Here is a 16,477-nt window from a genome sequence, read left to right on the forward strand (position 1 = left end):
TAAAATTTTATGAAGTGTTAAAAATTGTGTTTTTAACTCCTAATTGGTGAGGAGGAGAAGATAGAATAAGAAAAAATCATCCAGAAAGAAAGCACAGAAAAGTGGATGAAATAAGCACAATATCCACTGGATCATTGAAAAAGCAAGAGAGTTCCAGAAAAACATCTATTTCTGCTTTATTGACTACACCAAAGCCTTCAACTGTGTGGATCACAATAAACTGTGGAAAATTCTGAAGGAGATGGGAATACCAGACCACCTGACCTGCCTCTTGAGAAACCTGTATGCAGGTCAGGAAGCAACAGTTAGAGCTGGACATGGAACAACAGACTGGTTCCAAATAGGAAAAGGAGTACGTCAAGGCTGTATATTGTCACCCTGTTTATTTAACTTATATGCAGAATACATCATGAGAAACGCTGGGCTGGAAGAAGCACACGCTGGCATTAAGATTGCCGGGAGAAATATCAATAACCTCAGATATGCAGATGACACCACCCTTATGGCAGAAAGTGAAGAGGAACTAAAAAGCCTCTTGATGAAAGAGGAGAGTGAAAAGTTGGCTTAAAGCTTAACATTCAGAAAACTAAGATCATGGCATCTGGTCCCATCACCTCATGGGAAATAGATGGGGAGACAGTGGAAACTGTCAGACTTTATTTTTTGGGCTCCAATATCACTGCAGATGGTGATTGCAGCCATGAAATGAAAAGATGCTTACTCCTTGGAAGGAAAGTTATGACCAACCTAGATAACATATTAAAAAGCAGAGATATTACTTTGCCAACAAAGGTCCATCTGGTCAAGGCTATGGTTTTTCCGGTGGTCATGTATGGGTGTGAGAGTTGGACTGTGAAGAAAGCTGAGTGCCAAAAAATTGATGCTTTTGAACTGTGGTATTGGAGAAGACTCTTGAGAGTCCCTGGGACTGCAGGGAGATCCAACCAGTCCTTCCTGAAGAAGATAAGTCTTGAATATTCATTGGAAGGACTGATGCTGAAGCTGAAACTCCAATACTTTGGCCACCTCATGCGAAGAGTTGACTCATTGGAAAAGACCCTGATGCTTGAAGGGATTGGAGGCAGGAGGAGAAGGGGACGACAGAGGATGAGATGGCTGGATGGCATCACCGACTCGATGGGCATGAGTTTGAGTAAACACCGGGAGTTTGTGATGGACAGGGAGGCCTGGCGTGCTGTGATTCATGGGGTCGCAAAGAGTTGGACACGACTGAGCGACTGAACTGAAGATGTAAGTTAGCTCTGATTGCCTGTGTGTTAGTATCACAACAATGGAGATGGACAGGAAGAAGCAGACTCAGACGGTTTTTCATGCTGGTTCAACTGAACAGACTCTTCCAAGAAAATAGAAAAACACTCCTCAACACATTCTTAATAGACCATTACAACCTTGAAACAAAAACTGAGACTAGAATAGTATGAAAGAAAAATGTAAGTCAACCTTTTTCAAGAAAAGAATAAAACACCAAAATATGTGCTACATACGAAAAAGAAAGTGAAGTCGCTCAGTCGTGTAAAACTCTTTGTGACCCTATGGACTGTAACTTGCCAGGTTCCTCCATCCATGGGATTTCCCAGGCAAGAATCTGGAGTGGTTTGCCATTTCCTTCTCCAGGGGATCTTCCAGACCCAGGGATTGAACCCAAGTCCCCCACATTGCAGGCAGACTCTTTACCATCTGAACCAGCAGGGAAACCCCATGAGCTACATGTACAGAGCATTATTCTTAAACAATACACCACGATCAAGTTGCCTTTACATGAGGAGTGCAAGGATAAAGTAACATAAATCTAAAAGTGAGACTTTTGGTGGTTAGTGGCTGATAAGACTCCACACTCCCAATGCAGGGGCAGGTTTGATCCCTGGTCAGGGAACTAGATCCCAGATGCCACAACTAAAAATCCAGCGTGTCACAATGAAGACTGACAACCCCAAGGGCTGCAACTAAAACCTGGGGCAGCCAAATAAATATTTTTAAAAATAAATCTAAAAGTGCAATTCAACACATTAGCAAGTAGAGAAAAAATTTTCTCAGTCTCTCTAAAAAAAAAAATCTGATAAAACTTAATCACCGTAATGTTTCACATACACATAGCAAACTAGGAAAAGGCGGAGGCTATCAGGTAAAGGAATTATAAAAGTATAGCACACACTATTTTTAATTATGCAATTTAGAAATATCCTTTTACAATCAGAGACTGATAAGTAAAATGCATTTCCGCATTTTACTAGCATCCTAGCTAGCATAGAAATGTACAGAAAAAGAAGTAAAAGGTATAATTATTGGAAAGAAAAATATGCTTAGTGAGATTTACAGATTGTTATATTCCAAAGTCAATTGCAGTTTCAAATATGAGCAACATTAGAAAACCACTGAATCTCCAAAGAAGTCCTATATGTATATTATTTGTAAAACTTTAAAAGCAAGAGAACACAATTATGGATTGTGGTTATAGGGAGGTGGGGTGAGATTTAGGAAAGAATATTCAATTAGCTTATGGTGTTGGTAATTTCTAGTTCTAAGGTTGGACAGTATAGTCACTGTTCATTTTATTCAATATACACATACATGCATGATATATAATTACATATATTATTGTAATCATACTGTATGTATTATTTCACATGTATCATAAAAATTTGCATAATTAAAATGTCTATCCAAAGAATAGTTTCTAATTGGTAGACTAATCAGTGGGCTGGGTGTTCAGGTAGATCCCTTTTGTGCTCCAAGATGAATGTTCAGGGAAAATAAAATTTAGTGCTTCAGGGTACATCATCCTGTCTGCAAGAGTAGGAATAGAAATAAGACTTTTAAAAACTTAGCTGTCCTACGCAGGGAATATTGCCAATATTTTGAAATAACTGTAAATGAGAAAGTAGCCTTTAAAGATTATATAAAAATTTAAAATTTTTAATTAAAAAAGTGAAGTATATAGCTGTGCTACATGTGAAATAGTGCCAATTTTTATAATATTAAAAATTGTATTAGCAATTAAAATTTCTTTAATTAAAAAAAAAAAAAAGCTGTTCTCATTTCAGGACTTTCCCTAGCTAAGGAATTGACAGAATGAAAGTTTAGAACCACAGAAAAATCTTCATCAGAAGTATGCTACTGCAATTCTCAATCTGCTTTATCCGCAGGCCCCAACTCCCCCATGATGAAGAAGAGAAAATTCCATGAACTGGCACACAATGGTTTCTATTTTAAGCAAAGGGGGAAACATTGCAAATAGGCTTATGTTTCATTCAGTTTCCTGAAACTCTTGGTTAGGGACTCAGCTTGTCCTAAATGTTTCTTAGTTGTTAAACTCATTCTTGCTTTCCAGCCTGAGACATTTGAAACATTTTGCAGGAAGAAGAGAAACAGTTGCTTAGTCATCTTCCAAGGGGGATGTGTTTGCCATAAGTACTCTGGAGGCCCTTTACAGCTCCCACCAGGGAACAATTATTGTTACAGTTGTTTTGAACCTTGCACCTCGGTGACTGGTGGTGCTGGCGTAAGTGCTATTTGGCCAATATTAAGGGAAAATCGATTTAGAAATAGCTAACCCGGCACTTCCAAAACACATTGTTTTCATGACTGTGAAGCGGGCATCTGATTAGGAGGGAAAGTGGCTTCCTATTCCAGACAAAGACTGTCTATACCTAGTCCCAAGAAATGATGGAAACAGAAAGTTTTCCTGTTGCTCTTAACATCAGAGGTTAGTCCCAAAGTGGAAGTGACATAGTGATCAAGTAGAGGCCAGGAGGAAACAGTGGAATCTACAGATGGATGGTATAGGAGGAATGGACTTTGACTTTTCAAATGTGCAGCAAACTGGAAAAGCATTAGACAAAGAAAGGTGATAAATGAACACACCTACCAATCAAAGGCTTCCCAGGTGGAGCTAGTGGTAAAGAATCCACCTGGCAATGCAGGAGAAGCAAAGCAGTTCTGTCCCTGGATGAGGAAGGAAGTAGGAAATGGCAACCGGCTCCAGAATTCTTGCCTGGGAAATCCCATGGACAGAGGAGCCTGGCAGGCTACAGTCCATGGGGCCGCAGAAAGTTGAACACGATTGAGCACGGCACAGCAATCAATGACTCAGCAAACTTCTATTCAGACGATGCTGTGAAAATTAACCCAAAATTCCCAGTTTAGAAAGAAGACAGCTGAGTCCTGAGAAGTACAGCTCAGTTCCCACTCGTGGGAATAATAGTTATCATGTATTAATGCCAGTTATTATTCTGAATTTTTTTTTTTTTTTTTTTGGGTCTGTGAATCATGTGGGATCTTAGTTCCCTAACCAGTTCCCCCACCAGGGATCAAACCCATGTCCCTGCAATGGAAGCATGGAATCCTAACCACTGGACTGCCAGGGAAATCCCTATTCTGAGTATTCTCCATGTACTCTTTCATATATTTCTCATACAGATGACCCTGGTAAAGATAATCTGCATGCCCATTTTACAGATGGGAGAGAAAAACACGAAGGGGTAAAGTTAACTAGTGTCACACAGTAAGTTCATGGTAGGACCAGGATTTCCTTAAATCTAGGCAACATGAGCCCAGAGCCTATTTTTTAACCTACTATGACTGTTGCATCATTTCCACATCAAGCCATAACCCAGGATGTATGAGGAGCATGCAGAGGACAGGAGTCTAAAGCAGAATGTCTCTGACTGTGCGTGTGCTTGTGTGTTTGTTTTAATCTGTTTCTGGTCCCCAGCCGCCTTTTCTTAAGTTCTAATATTCCATATTAATTCTTATAATTACAATCTGTGGATGACAGCCCTGCCTGGTTATTAATGTAATTTGAGTTTGTGGAGAATGCAATTATGACTATCAAGCAGTTGGCAAAAGTAACCCACAATCTGGGAGGTTTTTTCAGATGAAGTTGCTAAGAAGAAAATAACTACATGTTTGGGAAGAAAAAAGACCAGGAAAGTTGAGATGAGCTGGGAAATCTCAGAAGTTGTTTTGTATTGTTTTGTTTCCACAAACAAAATATCATTTGGAATATTGGTATGAGAAAGATGAACATCAGGAAATTAGAAGATTAGTGTTTTCTGTATTGGAATGAGTGCAAAATTGCCCTTGTTTCCAAGTCATATGATGAAAGAAGGACTTCTGGGGTAGGAGGGAGCTTGGGGATCTGGATTCAAGAAAGAACTGTATAATTTGGGAGCTGTTATCTTTGATAAGGGCTCCCTGATGGCTCAGTGGTAGAGAATCCACCTGCAATGCAGGAGAGGTGGGTTCAATCCCTGGGTCAGGAAGATCCCCTGGAGAAGCAAATGGCAACCCACTCTAGTATTCTTGCGGGGAAATCCCACAGACAGAGGAACATGGCAGGCTACAGTCCATGGGGTCGCAAGAGTTGGACATGTCTTAGCAACTAAACCACCACCACCACCGTCTTTGATAAATTACTTATTCATTCACACAACAAGTGTCTGTTGGATGATAGCTATGTGCCTGCATTGTTCTAAATGCTAGAGGTGCCATGGCAGAAAAAATAATAGACTCAGTTATTCCCTCACTGAAGATACAGTGTACAGGTCAGGAGTCAACATTTTCTGTAAGGGATAAACAGTAAATATGTTAGATTCTACAGGCTATACAGTCTCTAAAAAGCAACCGCTCATCTATGTTATGGCTGTTTTTTTTTTCCATTTATTTTTATTAATTGGAGGCTAATTACTTTACAATATTGTAGTGGTTTTTGCCATACATTGACATGGATTTACATGTGTTCCCCATCCTGATCCCCCCTCCCGCCTCCCTCCCCATCCCATCCCTCTGGGTCTTCCCAGTGCACCAGCCCTGAATACTTGTCTCATACATCCAACCTGGGCTGCCGATCTCTTTCACACTTGATAATATACATGTTTCAATGCTATTCTCTCAGATCATCCCACCCTCGCCTTCTCCCACAGAGTCCAAAAGTCTGTTCTATACATCTGTGTCTCTTTTTCTGTCTTGCATATAGGGTTATCGTTACCATCTTTCTAAATTCCGTATGTATGTGTTAGTATACAGTATTGGTGTTTATCTTTCTGACTTACTTCACTCTGCATAATGGGCTCCAGTTTCACCCATCTCATTAGAACTGATTCAAATGAATTCTTTTTAATGGCTGAGTAATATTCCATGGTGTATATGTACCACAGCTTCCTTATCCATTCATCTGCTGATGGGCATCTAGGTTGCTTCCATGTCCTGGCTATTATAAACAGTGCTGCGATGAACATTGGGGTACACGTGTCTCTTTCAGATCTGGTTTCCTCAGTGTGTATGCCCAGGAGTGGGATTGCTGGGTCATATGGCAGTTCTATTTCCAGTTTTTTAAGATATCTCCACACTGTTTTCCATAGTGGCTGTACTAGTTTGCATTCCCACCAACAGTGTAAGAGGGTTCCCTTTTCTCCACACCCTCTCCAGCATTTATTGCTTGTAGATTTTTGGATAGCAGCCATTCTGACTGGCATGTAATGGTACCTCATTGTGGTTTAGATTTGCATTTCTCTGATAATGAGTGATGTTGAGCATCTTTTCATGTGTTTGTTAGCCTGTTATGGCTGTTTAGTCGCTAAGTCATGTCCAACTCTTTTGCAACCCATGGACTGTAGCCCACCAGGCTCCTCTGTCCATGGAATTTCCCAGGCTAGAATTCTAGAATAGGCTGCCATTCTTTCTCCAGGGGGTCTTCCTGACCTGGGGCTTGAACCCATGTCTCCTGCATTGACAGGCAGATTGTTTACCACTGAGCCACCAGGGAAGCCCAAAAGTGACCAAAAACAACTTAGAAACAAAAAGACATGGCCATGTTCCAGTAACAGTTTATTTACAAAAAATCAGTGGTAGGGCAAATTTGCCCAGCTGACTGCAATTAGCCAACCCCTGATCTAGAGGAAGAGACAAACATTAACCAAATAATTATGTGTATGGTAACATGTGCAAAGGCCCTGTGGCACAGAGGACACATGTAGTTTAGTAGGGTTGATCGAGGCCAATGGGGCTATTGCTAAATGAGTGAGGGACAGATCATGTGAGTGAGGTTGGAAAAGGAGGGAGAGACAGACCAGCAGTTCTTTTAGGACACGTACGATTTGTATCTTTACATATTAACCATTAGCAATCATTGAATTATTTTAAGCAGGATGGAGATATCAAATTCAAGTGTCAGAAGATCACTCACTGCAGTGTGTACAATGCATTGGATGAAATTTCCTCATCTGAAACTTAAGGATGGAGATACATGCCCTGTGGACTGGACAGTTCATTATGACAAGCAAATTACATGTGGTATAAATGTGTTTTATAAGATATAAATGATATCGACAACTACATAGGAATAATCTACAAGAAGCAACACAACCAGAAGGTCCTATACATACTTTTGAATTTTCTCTGTGAGCAGTGGCAGTCTGAGCTCAGGAAGGCAATCGTTTTGTTTATGTTAACAGACTTCCTTCACCAGGGAAACTAATCCTTAGGGTGCTCGTGAAAGAAGACGAACTTCTTTCACTCTCTCACTCTGCCTCTCTGCGCTTCCTTCTCCCAAGCACATCTGGGTGCTTCCTGGAGCCCAGGTCTGGCTCCAAACCCATGAAAATTTGCCAACTATAAAAACTTCTCAAGAATGAGATGGATCCTGGGGCATCCTCTCCAGAGAAGCTGGATAAAGAGAATTTAGTGGGTAAGTTCATTTTTCCTGCCTTAAGTTTATTTCATGTATATTACACAACAATGAGCGTTGTATTGTTGCAGAGAGTGAGCACGGGGTGGATTAATGCATATTGACATTGGCTTCAATTTCATTTAGAGCCCAGAATTTTGAAGTCATGGCTTATTGTGGTTTTTATTTGCTTCTTGAAGACCAGTCTATGACTTGCCCTTTTTCTTAAGTGTTAGATAGAATTTGTGTTTATCTTTATATTCATTTTTTGATATTAGCTAGCAAAGTTATGTTGAGCAGGCTAAAATTTATTCATTCTCAAATATCATTTGATGATGCTTTGATTAAATAGAAAAGTTGGTTTGAGCTGCACCATGCTTGATATACTGATCTCTCAAGTTGAGGAAAATAGAACAGCCTGAAAATATGAAGTGTAGCTTGAATACTAATGTTCTTCTGTATTGCAGAGCATTTTGCTTGCATTATTTTAAATCTTAGGATATTTCTAAAGTAGATTCTTTTATAAATTCATTTTATGGTGGAGAAAACTGAGCGTTCGAGAGTTTGAAAACTTGGGGGTCCAGAAAGTGGTGATGGTGTCGATGGCGATGATGATGGTATATGTGTGTGTGTGAGTACTAGCCTGTGCTCTATACAAGTAACCTGTGCTCCATAACACAAGTTAGAAATGCAGGACACATTTGGTATGATCAGTTTGTAAAAGAAAACATACATTTAGAGGTACCTACCTGAATTGGAAAAGAGACTTTTTCCTTGAAGTAGACCTAACAACACAGATATATTGAAGACCATGCACATCATTCGGAAGGTGCACGTGGGAAGACTCTTCCAGTGTACCCTTGATTATTTTTTTAAGTAAAAAGTTTTATGAGACTTTTTAGTTTCCACTTAATAGGTTAAGACATCAACTAGATGAAGGGCATGGCTAAAGCTGTATCACCAGTGAAATATTTTAAAGCGTTCATGGATCTACTTGGTTTTGATTTTTTACTACAATGAACAACCTGCCCTATCACAAAACAAACAGAAGTAGAGCTTATACATTACAACTTCTGATTTCACGTGCTCTAGGCAGTTTATGGAGAAGGCAATGGCACCCCACTCCAGTACTCTTGCCTGGAAAACCCCATGGACAGAGGAGCCTGGTAGGCTGCAGTCCATGGGGTCATGAAGAGTTGGACACGACTGAGCGACTTCACTTTCATTTTTCACTTTCATGCATTGGAGAAGGAAATGGCAACCCACTCCAGTGTTCTTGCCTGGAGAATCCCAGGGACGGGAGCCTGGTGGGACCCTGTCTATGGGGTCACACAGAGTCGGACATGACTGACGTGACTTAGCAGCAGCAGGCAGTTTATGAGACAGAGCGTTGGTCCTTCTCTGAGATGTGTGGGATATGTTTGCCCTTGCCCTCCTCCATCTTGGACACATTGACAAAACAACACCATTTGGTCTTTCAAGCTGTACAGGAAATTCCCCACACAATATTGAGAGAATTAAAGGAATAACTGAGTCCTAGTTATCACCTCCAGTAGAAGCCCCCTGCAGAATGTGCCTCAGGCTTGTCCCAAATTTCGAAAGCCACAAGGGTACATTTCTTCCTGACTCCAAGTTCCATAACGTCACAAGGATAAATCAGAATGTACAGAATGCTATAAATTAAGGCTTTCCCTCCCTGCCCAGGGACCTCATTAGCACTTCTCATTAGCCTTGGACAGAAAACCCTACCCCTTCCTTTTTTTCTTTCTTGTTTTTCTTTAAGAGGTAAAGTGAAGTTAATTGGCATCTCGATCATCTCCATCTTAGAAATTCTTCTCAATGTCAATGTGCAAAAGAATCTTCCTGGGGAGTGTTTTTAAAATATAGATCTGGTCCTCACTTCTAGAAGTTTTCATCCTTCTCAGACCTTCTGAGTCTGAGATGGAATTAAAAGTTTGCCTCCAAGTAAATTCCTAAACTAGTGAGATTGCCAGATTAAGATCACACTTTGAGTGATTTAACTTAAATTTAGTTTCTTAAATTTAGCAATTCTGCATTTTTCCTTAAAAAAAAAAAAAAAAAGCTCTTGATACAATCTGTGTGCATATTTCAGAGAAAAAGGGAGAAGGGCAAACAAATTGCAGGTGATGAAAAGATAGTGTTTACCTGTTGGGTTTCCCTTTAGATTTTATGTTCGTACTTAAAATTCTTGTTTCACTACAGAAAGGACCAGGAAGTTGCTGAGACTCTGTTTTACTAACTGTATCTCCCTAGGATGGGAAGTGAAAAGAAAAGGGGAAAGAATTTGTAACATTCTTTGCCAGGTCCAGAGAAAGTGATTGTTCTTATTTCACATACATTTTATTCCCCACCCAGCAAGAAGCATCTGGTCTTTCCTGCTCTGAAAACACATAGGACTTTTTTTCATTTGACTTGAGTAGTTTTTTTGCATAGAGAGTCCCATGGACAGAGGAGCCTGGCGGGCTACAGTCCATAGGGTTGCACATAGTCAGACATGACTGAAGAGACTTACCATGCAGATGGGTAGCTTTTTATTTTTAAAGTGCTTTTTAAAATTATAATGGTAGAAAAAAATAAGAAAATTCTGAGTAGTGTAAACCAGTCATACTTCCATCACTCAGAATTAACCACTGTTAATATTTTAGTAAATTTTCATCCAATATAGTTTTTTTTCTTTTTTTAGTGTGGACCATTTTTAAAGCTTTTATTGATTTTGTTACAATACTGCTTCTGTTTTATGTTTTGGTTTTTTTGCCCACAAGGCATGTGGGATTTTAGCTCTCCCCACTCCTAGTATTGGAAGGTGAAGTCTTAAACACTCGACCACCAGGAAGTCCCTATCCAGTATTTTTTCTAAGCATACCTTTTTACTAAGAAGGATTATACTGTCCATATAATTTTACGTCTTACTATTTTTTCTTTTAACAATATAGCATAGCAATTTTCAGCTTCCCTGGTGGCTCAGATGGTAAAGAACCTGCCTGCAATGCCAGAGACCCAGGTTCGATCCCTGGGTTGTGAAGATCCCCTGGAGAAGGCAACGGCAACCCACTCCAGTTTTCTTGCCTGAAGAATTCCATGGACAGAGGAGTCTGGCAAGCTACAGTCCATGGGGTTGCAGAGTCAGACATGACTGAGTGACTTACACACATAGAAATTTTTTCATGTTTTTGTAACTTAAAAAATTTTATGGTTTTGTGTTGATACATCATGGTTCATTTAATTATCCCTCCATTGTACTCTCAGGGTGTTTTGATTTACCACTCTTATAAATAACACTATCATGAGAATGTTTAGGCATAAATCTTAAGGACAAAGTATTTGTATTTATTGTATTTATCATGGGTAGTTAGTTCAGACAGAAAAAGGAAAGGGAGAGACGAGAATGATTTTAAGCAAAATGTTTTCTCTTTATTTTCTTCCTATAATGGTGGGAGTTGAGAGACAGTATCTATGAAGGAGAAAACTTGAGGACGTATGGTTCTCAGGTTAATTGACGCTCTTGAGAGCAAATAGAATCTCCTCTGATGGATCATTATTTCCAAACAAGAAACTTCAAATGTATCAATACCTCTATCCATCATGTTGCTGAGCATGTTTTTGATAGTTCAAAGTGTTGAGAGCACCGCCCACTTCATTCATTCAATGAATGAATCCAGAAGCCACTGTGTTTCAGGAGATGGAGATGGCAAAATAAAATGCCTGCTCTCAGAGCAGTAAAAATCCACAGGCAAGTTAACTAAAAACTACAATGTACTATGAACGGTGATGGTAGAGGGTGTTGTAGAAACTCAGAAGAGGAGCCCCTGGAGGTGAAGGTAAGATTGGAAAGTCTTCCTAGAAAAGAAAATGAGAGAAAGGAGAATGTAGGGTGTGCAGGGGGTCTAGGGAACACAGAAGACCATATGAAGCACAAACACACGTGAGGACTTTGGTGTTTTTGCTACCAAAGGGGATGTTTATGTGATGTTAGCGTGTGATCTAGTTACCTAGATGCAGAGGTGAGAGACTGGGAGTCCCCTGGAGATCCAGTGGTTAAGACTCTGCACTTCTAATGCAAGGGGTATGGGTTCGATCCCTCATCCAGGAACTGAAAGGCCACGTGTTGTGCAGCAAGGTCACAAAATTAAAACAAACAAAAACCAAAAAACAAACAACTCCCTCCCCCCACCAAAAGAAAAAAAAAAAAAAGTGAGAAAAGAAGGCACTGCCCCTTGAAAAACTGGATGGAAGATGCTCTAAGAGCCCACGTGCCAAGCCTGGTCTCTGAATGGCAGGCTTGGGAGTGGCTACTGCGTTTGGCCGATGGCAATGGATGGAGTCCCGTTGGAGGCTGTGGGCCAAGCTGCCACTGGGTGGAAGAAGGTCATATAAAGAGGGGCACACGAACGGGGCTTTGTGTTGGCAGCAACGCTGAAAGGGAGCATGCACAGTACTAAAAACATAATTTTTATACTTTTTTGAACATTCCACTTCAAAATATCTCTTAACTCTTTCTTAAGAAGACCAAATGGTTAAAAAGAAACTTAGTATTAATATAAATGTGTCATGAAGTTTGTGTCTGTAGTCTGAGATGTAAATCTCAGTTTAGAAAACTCTTGGGGTTATGGAATTTTGTAGCCCTAGGAACTAGCGATGATGATAAAATCATCACCTACACTGATTTGGTAGTTTTACAGCAAAGATCTGGTTGTCTCTCTTAGTGTCTCTCTGTCTCTCTCTCTCCTTCCCTTTCTTAAGGTTCTAAAAGTGATCTGGACGAACTTATAAAGTCAGTGACCAAGCCACTTTAGGAGGTAGAAACCTGTAGGAGTTAGGGTTCTATTGTATGTCCTCCTTAAAAATATACTTTTTGCACATGGAGAGGAGCCATCCATTGGATGGCCCAAATATCCATAGCTGATATTTAGAATTCTATGGTAAAAATAAATAAATTAAGAAAAATATGGATACACGTATATGGAGGCTGAGTCCCTTCACTGTTCCCCTGAAACTACCACAGCATTGTTAGATCCTGCTGCTGCTAAGTCGCTTCAGTCGTGTCCGACTCTGTGTGACCCCATAGACAGCAGCCCACCAGGCTCCCCGTCCCTGGGATTCTCCAGGCAAGAACACTGGAGTGGGTTGCCATTTCCTTCTCCAATGCATGAAAGTGAAAAGTGAAAGTGAAGTCGCTCAGTTGTGTCTGACTCTTAGCAACCCCATGGTCTGCAGCCTACCAGGCTCCTCCGTCCATGGGATTTTCCAGGCAAGAGTACTGGAGTGGGGTGCCATTGCCTTCTCCAATTGTTAGATGACTATACCCCAAAACAAAATAAAAAGCTTAAAGTTTGGGGGGAAAAAAAGAAAAAGAAAACAACAAATGTCAGTTGTCAAAGCACACATTGGCCTGGACAAAATTAAATAGGCAAGAAAGGAAAACCTTACTCACGCCTATTGCCAGTGAAAGAGGTCAAGACTCAATCTGAACCAGCACCACTGAAACGAAGAGGTGTGGGGGTTTTCTTGTTTGTTTTTATAAAATTTTTTTGTTGTTGTTTGGCTTGCGGGATCTTAGTTCCCCAACCATAGATGGAACTCAGGCCCGGGAAGTGAAATTGCCCAGTCTAATCCACTGGACCACCGGGATATTCCCCAGGGTGTGGGGTTTTTAAAGGCTGGAGTACACTAGTGGAAAAGTATGAAAGACTTTGCAGGGTGGTCATAGACCATCTAGGTTTGGTTTGCTAATAAACTTCCCACATCTTTATGGCAGGCGGTATATTTTACAACTTGCAGCGTGGTGTCTACTGAAGTCAGTCTCCTACTGTCCACAGAGACTGGGAGTGGGGGTGCTATCTTCTTAGTGATCGTATTTCAAGAGAAGTTCTCCCAGGTCCTCGGGAAAGATAGTCCCAGATTGTAAAAACTGGCAAGAGGGTTTGAAAAAGGCTTACATTTCAAAGGGGCAGAGAAAAAATTTACAAAGATAAATGTTCTAAAGGAAGTGCTCATGGAGAAGGGAAATCAGGGGCCTTGAGTCAAGAAGAATCTCTTTAGAGGTTCATCAAGCTGAAGAAAATGTTCGGAACTCAAGGAAATTCCCTGGCAGAGGCCCAGCTCATTAGGGGGGCCTCCTAATGAGGTTAATAATTTCTTTGTGTGCGTGTGTGTTCAGTCACTTCAGTCGTGTCTGACTCTGCAACCCCATGGACTGGAGCCTGCCAGGCTCCTCTGTCTGTGGAACTTTTCAGGCAAGAATACTGGAGTGGGTTGCCAGGCCCTCCTCCAGGGCATCTTCCCAACCCAGGGATCAAACCCACATGTACTGTGTCTCCTGCACTATGGGCAGATCGCTTACCACCAAGCCACTGGGGAAGCCCTATTAATTCCTTTACATGTAATTTATTTAATCCTCACGGCTAGCTCTTATTGTGCTAACAGAGAAGGAAACTAAGACCCCAACAGGCTGAGTGACTTGGGAGACGTCATCTAGCTTTCCACGTGGTGGTGTCTTAATGAGAATGCAGGGTCACGGGACCCGGGACCTGCAGTTTCCATCCCTGTAAGCACTGTCCACAGCTGGTTGTGCTAAAGCTCTTCCATTCCCTCCATCCTCTTTTTTTTTTTTTTTTTTTCTGAGTTTTCAGAGCAAACAGTGAGCTTTCCATCCTCAGTACTAGCCTGCCCATGTGTATCCTCTGGTCTCTATGTGAGTCATTTTTTATATGGTATGAGATACATATAATACAGTGCATATGTCTTAAGCCCTTGGTTTGAGAGACTGAATACACGGACAAAAGGCTGGACCGTATCTAAACACAGGACTCTGACCACCAACCTGCAGCAACCAGCCCAGAAAACCAACACTTTATCTACAATAACCAGCCCAGGAAGCCAGCCTGCTAGATGGCAGATTTGCAGGAAGCCAGATTGTTATCTCTGACAACAATTCAGAAAGCTGAACAATTACTTCTGTAACAATCAACCCCCAGTAGCCAGGGCTTGATTAATAACTGACAGCTCTCCTCTTTTCTGTCCCTGATTGCAACTTAGGATCAACAGAAGAAAACCACAGTGTACTCCTAGACCATCACATAGGATGCTCTGCCTCTAGTTTGTCCATCTGTAGCTTCACCAGGGCGACAGCCTCCAATCAGGGCCCACCTGGAGCCTTCCATTTTTTTCCACTATAAAGCTTTCCCTCTCCTCTGCCTACCTTTGAGTCTCTGCCAAAATGCTAACGATAGAAATTGACTCTTTTGTGATAGCAAACCCTGAATAAATAGCCTTTGCTTTTCTCTTTGCTGGCTGGTTATTATTCCCACGGGCTCAGTATGTGTAAGTCTATGTAATCACCACCCAGATCAAGATACGGAACATTTCCAGCACCCTGAAAAGCTCTCTCATCTCTTCCCAGATAATACCCATCTGCCAAAACTCCACTACCTAGAGACAATCTACTCTGACTTCAAACATAATAGGTTAGTTTTGCCTCTTCTTGAATTAAATGGTAACAATACGAGATCATGCACTATGTATTCTAATGCTGCTGTTGTTTAGTCGCTAAGTCGTGTCTGACTCTTTTGAGACCCCATGGACTCTAGCCCGCCAGACTCCTCCGTCCATGGGATTTCCCAGGCAAGAATACTGGGGTGGGTTGCCATGTCCTTATCCAGGGATCTTCCCCACCCAGGGGTCAAACCTGCACACCCTTCAGTGGCAGGCAGACTCTTTACCGCTGAACCACCAGAGAAGCTCATGTATTCTGACACATGGAATCAGAAAGCTTGTACTCTTGTGTCTAGCTAATTTTGCCCAATATTTTGTCTATGAGATTCATTCATATTTTGAATTCATATTTTGAATGCTATAGGAGTATAGCATTTGTCTTTTCTCCTGAGTAATCTTTTATATGAATGTAACACAACTTTATTCATTCTACTATTGATGGGTCTAGGTGATTCTTTGTTTCTTGGATTTTATGAATAAAATTGCAATCAATATTCATGAATATGCTTTTCTCTGTAATCAGCCTTCATTTCTCTGAGATATTACTTAGAAGTTGAATACTGAGTCATAAAGTAAGTGTGTGTTTGGCTTTAATAGATACTTCCAAATAGTTTTTCAAGGTGATTGTATCAATTTGCATCTATGAGACCTCTGATTACCCCACAACTTTGATAAAATGTGGTGTTATCAGTCTTTAATTGTTTGCCATTCTGGAAGCTGTGTATTATTATCTAATTGTGGTTTTCATTTTCCTGATATATACTGTACATCATTGTTTTGGTGTTTTTAAACAATGTCATTACCTAAATGGCTATTTCTGCTTAGAGAGGAAATGACTATGTATAGTAACACAGATCTGTGGGCTTGAATTGTATATAGTACTGATCTAATATTTAGATACTGTTGATCAAGACAAAATTGGGAAATAAGCAAGCAAGTCATCTAAACTATTTGATTTCCTAAAATTTGTTTCTACTTCTAATGCCATCTAAGTGGGGTTAGTGATCTAGAATATTCCTTCCCTACTTCCTAGCCTCATAGGAGTTAAAATCTTGCCTTGAATGTTTATGCTTAGTCCTGAAGGGTATTTAAGTCTCCTCTGGTGCTATGGGCTGCATCTAAACTCCAGGAACAAAGCCCCAGAGGCATGAATCTACAACTTGAAGCTTGGTTTTGCCTCACTGCCAGAGACTGTGGAACTTGTGGGTACCACTTTACTTAGAGATTAAGATGATGGTGACAGTGCTAACCAGGATGCTTTCTGGCTGCAAAATGAAGAGT

The sequence above is a fragment of the Dama dama genome, chromosome 30, assembly GCF_033118175.1.
Source record: "Dama dama isolate Ldn47 chromosome 30, ASM3311817v1, whole genome shotgun sequence".
NCBI lineage: Eukaryota > Metazoa > Chordata > Mammalia > Artiodactyla > Cervidae > Dama > Dama dama.